An 8060-nucleotide genomic window follows, 5' to 3' on the forward strand; every position below is an offset into this window, starting at 1 on the left:
TCTGTAGTATTGTTTATCAGTCATTTACATGGCTCTTCACTTTAATTTTTGTTCCCAAATCGAGTTTCTCTCAGTGACCCTTAATCACCCTCTATTCTCCAGATAAAATAATGTTTGAGTTTGAATTCGGGTTCTTCCAACTTCCTTAACACTTTCCTCTCTCCTCCCTGCACCTACATCTCTTGCAATTAATTTATATGTTGTGATATAATATCATGGTGACTTTCAATTTTTTTGGAGTCCCTAAAAAGCACTGTTAGTGCCCATTTCTTGCCAAAGCAATGCCACTTGTCACTGTACAAGTGCCCTTCTCCATACATGTGTTACCTCTTCAGGGCACTTCAATTGGCACAACCTTGCTCAAACTCCGTTTTGCATTAACAAGTCTTTTATCAAGGCTGAATTCAGCAGATTATTGAATCTAAACTAATTATACTCCTAAAATAGTGAAATTAATCCCTAATATTATTCCTCCTGAAAAGGATCTGCCTATATCAGATATTAAGGATTTGGGGGGAAAATGAGTCTCTCTGATCTAACGATGTGAGTTGTTTAAGAAGTGAGTGGTCCCAAGTTTCTCTCTTTGAGAATTTTAATTAACTTCAGGAAAAATTCACCTCTGGGGGCTGTGAAATTCCCATTGTTAAGACTAGGCTGGACAATCATCTGTAACAACATAACCAGAATTTATCCTGCTATGAAATCGGATAAGGAGTATGTGTTTTCCTGATGTTCTCTGCAGCCTGGTTTTCAGTCATAAGGGTCATAATGATCGTATGCCACAATTTTGTTTCTCAGTGTCTGCCTTCTGCAGGGTGTAAAGCCCCAGTCACCACTCAATTGGCTCTCTTGGAAATACCATCCGATCTTCCAAAATTATCATTGAGCATCGTGGTTCTGGCCTCTTGGAAACCACATGCAGGGGGTTTTATTAGCAGCCAGAGTGGACAGTTAAGAGATTTATCTCGCTAATGAGAGGTGACTGTTGTGAAGGCTGCTTCTCTACCCATCTTGCTCAAATATACTGCTTTTTTCAGAGGAAGGAAATTTTCCATGATTTGCATGCCCCGGCACCTTCAGATTCTGCTCCTGGACACAAAGATATATCTGACTGCTGTCGAGGATATTAGCAGGCGTTACACCACAGAGAGCATTATTTGCTGTTTTGTTGACCTATAGGAAAACAAACCCAGAAATAAACTGTAAAATTCAGATGACTTCAGGCTTGTGGATGTTGTTGTGTGCCCTTTGGATATTGAGGCCTAACTGTATAAATACAGCACTTTGGAAACATAATGCTTGTGATTTTTCACATCAAAAATTGAAAACATAACAGGCTGCTGAGATGAATCTGAAATTTCAGTTTTGATCTCCTTATTGTAGATAAATCAGTTGTTTTCCAAAGATGCTATCCTGGGGAAAAAAACAGCTTAAGGTCTCTGAGTATGCAAAATCATAGTCTGTTGTTACTGGAGCTAAGAAGTTCATTCTTACTTCATAAAAGCATTGCATGCCTTTACATCTCTTAGGACAGCTTGTGGTTTATAATAATTTTCCGAAACAGTAGAACACATTATTCTTGCTTGTATCACTGACTTGAGAGCCATTACACCAGCACGCATTAGTCCATTGGCCCACCTCTGCTGTAGATACAAATTCACTCTGTTTTCCTTCTGGGGGAAGAGGTTTAGCAATTTGCTGAAAATTGCCCATCAAGTAGAAGGGATGAGACTCTGCAGGACCCAGGGGGTTGCTCTGCTTGGTCCTCCAGACCTTTCTGCTCGATCGGGAGGGTAGGGGACTGTAAGAATCTCCTTCAGAAGATGGGAAAACGGGTGGACTAGGATGGACAAGAAGGACAGTGGCAAAGTCATGGTGTGTGATGAAATATAAATGGACAAAAACACAGCCTGGACAGATTGTGTCAGTGGTTTGCAGCTGCTGAGGTAGCAGTTACCATGAAGCTCCTGCCTTCTCCAGATGATGTTGTAGAGGCAGATGTGACCTTAAGGTCACAGGCTGGAGTTTGCTTGGGGCACGGAAAGTCTCGTGCTGTGTCTGCAGTGTGCCACCCACCGAGAGGTCTACAAAACCCTGAAACCAAATGTCAGTGCCCGATAAATGACAGGAAATGGTCAGGCCCATTCTGGTTGTTGTCACTCACCTCCTGCAAAATGTCCTGCTTTTGGCAGCCTCAGGTGAAAATTCCCTGAATTTGTCCAAACTATAGGAAAAACATCAGGTGGTCAGTGCTCTGCAGGAACAACCGAGATATTTCTCCCTTTTCCTTCAGTGCCCTCCCTATAGGAGGAAGGTATCAGGAAACTTGCCGCTATTCTGTGGTCTGCTTCTTTCCTGAAAGAGATGGGGATGGCATGTCCTTGCCTTCCTCAGGGTAAGAAGAGCCTGGCCAAGCCACAAAGGACATGGTGAAACACCCCGGTGGGAGATGAGGAGAGAGCAGGGAGCATGACTGATGTAGGGCTGACAAAACTGTGTTGATTAAGCCAAACAAAAACCCTCAAATCACTTTTATTTTTTTAGTCTCAGAAGTTTTGAGGCTTGATATTGCTGTTTTATAGTGTCTGAGTCAGGATTTTGGATCTCCTGAGGCTGGCTACAGTGGAACAGTTCCATTTTAAAGAATATATTATTTAAAAGTGGAATTGTTTGTATTAATTAAATATGAATGTCTGCAGCACAGGAATAAGCACAAGTCCATTTCTAATAGGAAGCAGCAGATTGGTTTCTTTTGTTATGGTTTTAAATCTGTTTTCACAGGCACTGGGGGCCTTTCAGCACGGGATGTGCTGGAAAGATGGTCTGTAGATGAGCTAGGTGATGGGCTGTGGTGTAGTGCTCTCTGTTCCCACGCTTTGGTCATTGGAGACCTACTGCAAAGTGGAATCCTTTGGTCCTGTGAGGGAGCAAGAAGAAACCAATCCTTGATAACTGGTTTATTTTCCTGTGCTTGTCCAAGTGTACCTACCACGCTAGATGAAGCACTCGTGCTGCAAAACATCTTTTGAGAGCTTGGGTTTTAATCTATGCTTATTAATCAGAATCAAGGACTCGATTAAAAAAAAAAAGCTTATCTTATCATTCACTTTTTTGTTATTTTCATACATTTGCCTTTTTTTTTTTTTTTTTTTTTTTTTTTTTTTCCCCTGGAGCACTAGTGCTCAAAAATTGTACAGCCTTGGAAAAATGAAGGTCCTCAACAGCAACTGTTTTGCTCTACAGATCCACTGCTGTAGGTCTGCACTGCTTAGTAATGTAAAAGTAGCTGCAGACACTCATGTAACCACTTGTGAATTTATTATTGTCCCATTTTTTATAATTATTGCATTGTTTCAAAACTCAGTAATAAGTCTTACTGCATGCTTTTAAGACTGAAAGGCAATAGAAGCACCCAACCAGGGCTTTAACTGAAAATTTAGGTTTCACCTCTCAGCAGGGTGTTTAGCCTGAGATGGGTGCCACATAACTCTGAGTGTAGCTTTCCTCTTAGCCATGCCCTTCCAGTGTTGCTATGTGATGTTGCATTATGTTGGTTGGGCAGATCTTCTGTGATAGGTAGGCCTAAAGTATTTTCCCAGTATCAACATCCAAAAAGTTGATTTTCCAAAAGCTCTATGATTCTCTCTTATAGGAGAAATATGAGACATTGCAATTTTATTGATTTCTGTTGTGATTAGCACAGAAGCAGCAGTCTGATGTGATGAAGCACAGCGCGCAGCTGAAATGTAGGAAATGTTAGTTTAAACTTTTAACTTAGTGAATTCAAAGTGATGATTCCTCTTCAAAAGGTGTCAGAATAACCAGCAGCCTGGTGGTTAACCAAGTCTACTAAGGACAAAAGAGAGATTCTCAGTCCATAGCTTGAATCTTCAGACTTTAGCCCTAAAGTGAGATTAAATCAAGACCGTCTTTCTTAAGGAAATCTCTTCTACTACATTAGGAGGTCAAAAAAGGAAAGAAAAGGATGGTGCTCTGTAGCTGTTTTGGGAAAAGTTTTCTGGTCACTGTTATTTACAGTCCTAAATACAGCAGCTAGCTGGACCATTGGGAAATACTTGGCTAACGATGTGTGTCATACAAATGAGTTTTGACAGTTATCACCAAACTGGAGAAAAATGAGTACTCAAAAGCAGGTCTTCAAAGGGTGAAGCAGTGTTTGTCACCGGGTGTGTTGGACTCCCGTTCCGTGTTACCAGCTCAGCACCCAGGATGGGTGTAGGAGGACAAGGCAATGCCCACTGGGGACCTTTGCCTGTGCCTTCCACAGCCCATGCTTGTGAGATGGGCTCTGCAAAATACACAGAGGCAGTTTAGGATAAAAATGACACTTGACAGTATGAAATGGGATCCAACAGACACTGAGAGCTGACTAACTTTGCTATGGAGACTCTGAGAAATAGATGTCATTGGACAAATTAAGGAAAAAGGTCATTCCTTTTTTCCTCTTAAAAAGATAACAATACTCTCTGGCACTAATGGCACTTTTAGCTTTTGTCTTTTACCGACTCAGATAAAATTATTCATAGTTTTAATTGTTTTTAACATATCATGAGAGGACAGAAAGTTATTTTCTTAATTAACACAATTGATAATGTTGGCACTTTATCTGTGTTAATTCTTTTAAAATGAGCTCTACTAATTCTTTCTATGAGGTGGCATTGGGTCCACGGACATCTTCTGTTTCACTCTACCATTTAACCCTTGGTAAATTCCTCTGCTTCTACAAATAATTGCAACTGTTGTAATTAGAACGCTATGCGGTCCATAACTTTGAATATAATATTTCATTCCTTGTGCTCTCTTGGCAAGCACACTAAAGCATTGCTGCCGCAGTAACTTTCACAGAGGAATCTGTGCAGCATCCGATTGTAGCTCAGTTTCTGTGATTCCTGTGGCACACACTACATACTGCTCTTTCTCATTCTAAGTAAGTTTTGTCCCTGAGCTACAACACGCTTTCAGTTTTTTCAGATTTTTTTTTCTTTTCGGAAAATGGTTGGTATTAATATTTCCTTCATTTGCCTGCAAAGTTACAAAAATGTTATCCCCACTTCATACCAGTTTAGCTGTTCTACACAAACTGAATGCATCCATTTTTGGCAGGCTAACATAAGTATAATGATTGTTTTCTTACTAATTTAGATTAAGGACTTCAGATTTTGCCAGCATCTGCCAATATTTATCTGAGTGACGTGGAAGAAGGCATAATTTGAATCTGGGTTAGTACACCTCCCCTGTTTGTAGCTTCCCAATATGTTTTAGGAGTTCACAGGAACTTGCAAACAATGAAGACTGGTGCAAGCTGGATGACAGACATTTATATTAAAATAACATTTTATAGTCCCTGCCCTGACTCATTAACTTTTAGGGGCTGTGGATCAGAACCTTTATGGCTTTTATCAGGCATTTAATACTGTGGTATCCTAAAAAGCACATGTAGAAACAAAACCAACAGGGTTAGCAGTTCAAATCTTGGTTCCTGAAATAATTCATCTGGAAAATGCACATCCCCTACATTTGCTAGGCTTTGCCTAATAGTTTAAAAGTTATCCCTTTCCATATTTTTTTACCCAACATTGAGGCACTAGATGCTGATCAGGTTTATGGTTTTTCTCGGCTTGGAATTATGAGAGGAATAATTATTCTGTCTTGTTAATTACATCCCTTTCTGTTTTTTACACTCTAAAACTGAGATTTGTTTCTTGAATAGAGCTTCATTTGGGGGGCACAATTAACTCCTGCCTAATCAGGGTGATGAAAATCTTTTAAAGCCATAATCTGGTATTAAAATCCTGCATTATATGTCACTGTAACACTATTTGTGTAAATCGAGGAAAATTGGTTTTTGTCTTCTTATATCTGAAACTTTATTCTTAATTTGCCAAACACGATTTAAAATAATGAGGAAAGTTTGTGTGTCTTTTTGGAAGTTAGAGATTAATCTCCCTTCTCTTTTTGCTGAAAATTTTCAAGAAATAATGTGCTCTTTCTGCTTAAAGACAAGGTAAGGTACTTCTTTTTCAGCAACAAGACAGGACTAGCCTGTCATAACATTAACATTTGCAAGCAGGTAACAACTTATATTGAGCGAAGCAGCAAACTCTGCATGTTGTAGCAGCCCAGTTTGATCAGAGGGGGCTTCCTCCTGCCCCGTGGCTGTGATTTGCTTGGGAAACCTGCACCTTTGCTTCTAAGGCAGGTTAAAAATCCCAATGACTGGGCTTCTGGCTGGGCTTAACGTATACAGAAGTTGAAATTTCCTCTTTAAAGCTATTTTTTTTTTTGCATGCTTGTAAGTTGGACAATACTGTCCTTGTGAGCCACCTAATATTGACTTGAGTCGGAGATTTTAGTGTGGCTCAGGAAAAGGAACATGCCCTTAAACTCTTTGATACTTATTTATATCAAATCCAAATTGTGCTGACAGGTCCCAGATGTGCTTTTCCATTTGTATCACTTCGGCCACCCACATGGTTCAAATGCTGCAGCAATATAAGAGTTGTGGGACCATGCAAGCTGGGGGACAGGAAAGCATCAGGATCCTTTTAAAGGCCAGGTAGAGTTTGGATCAAGACCTGTGGCTACGATTGGATGGAGAGGATGATCAGTCTGTTTATTTTGTTTCCCAGATTCATACCTTAGTCCACCCTTTTGTATAAGACAGTCTCTTTAGACCGTGTCCAGGCTGCCCTACCATGGTACCTAATCCAAACCTAAATGGTTGCTCTGCCATCTGGAGCACTGAACAATTTGGAGTGCGTATTCTCCATATCTGTGGAAGGAGAAGAGTGCTCATGAAGTCGCCTAAGGTTTGGGGTTTTTTTAATTAATCAGCCTTTGCTTATTTTTCCCTTTATCTGGAGAAAAAAATAAGAAAAACAATGAAGCTGCTGAACTTTAAAGACTTAGTGCTACTTGGAGCCATATACCTGGGACACCTTTTGATGTCTCCCATGCCTGGAGTCTCAATGTACCCCCATGACCTGATTCCCTTAAATGAGATCTTTTTTTCAAAGCTAGAGGGACAGCAAGGAGGGGGTTGTGGGTGCTTTAGGTGTAGGTAGGTGTCATCTGCTACGTTTCTGGCCATACAAGGCTGTTACTGAGAAGATCGTCTGCCTTCAAGATGCCGAAGAGATAACAAATGGGTAAAATAATGAAACATTTTCTCTCCTCGCTTAGTCTCCCTGCAAGTTTGGACTTTTGAGGGGCGAAATTTAGAGCTTTGCAACTTGTCCCAGGTCCCACAGCAAGAAGTATGGAAGCCCTGGGAGTCAAGTGCTAAGTTCTTGCATGCCACTCCTGCCCCACCAAGCACTGGCAGGAAGAAGTGGGGTGACTGAATGTCCTAAATAGCTCTTGGCTGGGTGGTTTCAAGCATTGCAGAAATGTTTTTATCTTATGCTAGAGTTCCTCACTTTACTTCTTCAGTTGTCCTGGAGGGGTAACCTTCATGGCCATCTGCCAGATTCTAGTTTTCCCATATCAGGGTTCACTTTATTGACCTTAGAACTTTTGACCTCAGTAGCCCATTTCCACACAAAAGGAAATGGAAAGAAAACTCCACAAGCTTGCCCAGATGGGTCTACTATTTAATACTCCTGCAGCTTCTTCATAACTGTAATAGCCAATTACTGTTTATAACCTTAACCATGTAAAGTTATTTACATTAGAACCCACCACCTAAATAACTCTAAGGAGAATTTATGGTTGTAACTTTTCACTTAACTGTAAAATTTGCAGAGCTACCATCTGTAGACATAGTGCCCCTCAGGATATGCAGAAATTGCTGGGACTGTCTTACTGATAATTCCCAGTTTCTTGGTATTACAAGAACAGTTTGTATAGATAAAGACAACACGTTCAGTATGCATTAAACATATTGAGCAATGAAGCTATTCAGACACAAGCAATTGCCCTGCTTGGTTTTTCTGTATTCTCAGTCTTGGGTCACTCTTACACCCAGCTGGAAACATGAAGCTCCTTAAGATATTCAGGGAAGGCACTTCAGAGGCCCTGGCTTGAATGCTACAACACAC

This window comes from Mycteria americana, chromosome 3, assembly GCF_035582795.1.
Source record: "Mycteria americana isolate JAX WOST 10 ecotype Jacksonville Zoo and Gardens chromosome 3, USCA_MyAme_1.0, whole genome shotgun sequence".
NCBI classification, from domain to species: domain Eukaryota; kingdom Metazoa; phylum Chordata; class Aves; order Ciconiiformes; family Ciconiidae; genus Mycteria; species Mycteria americana.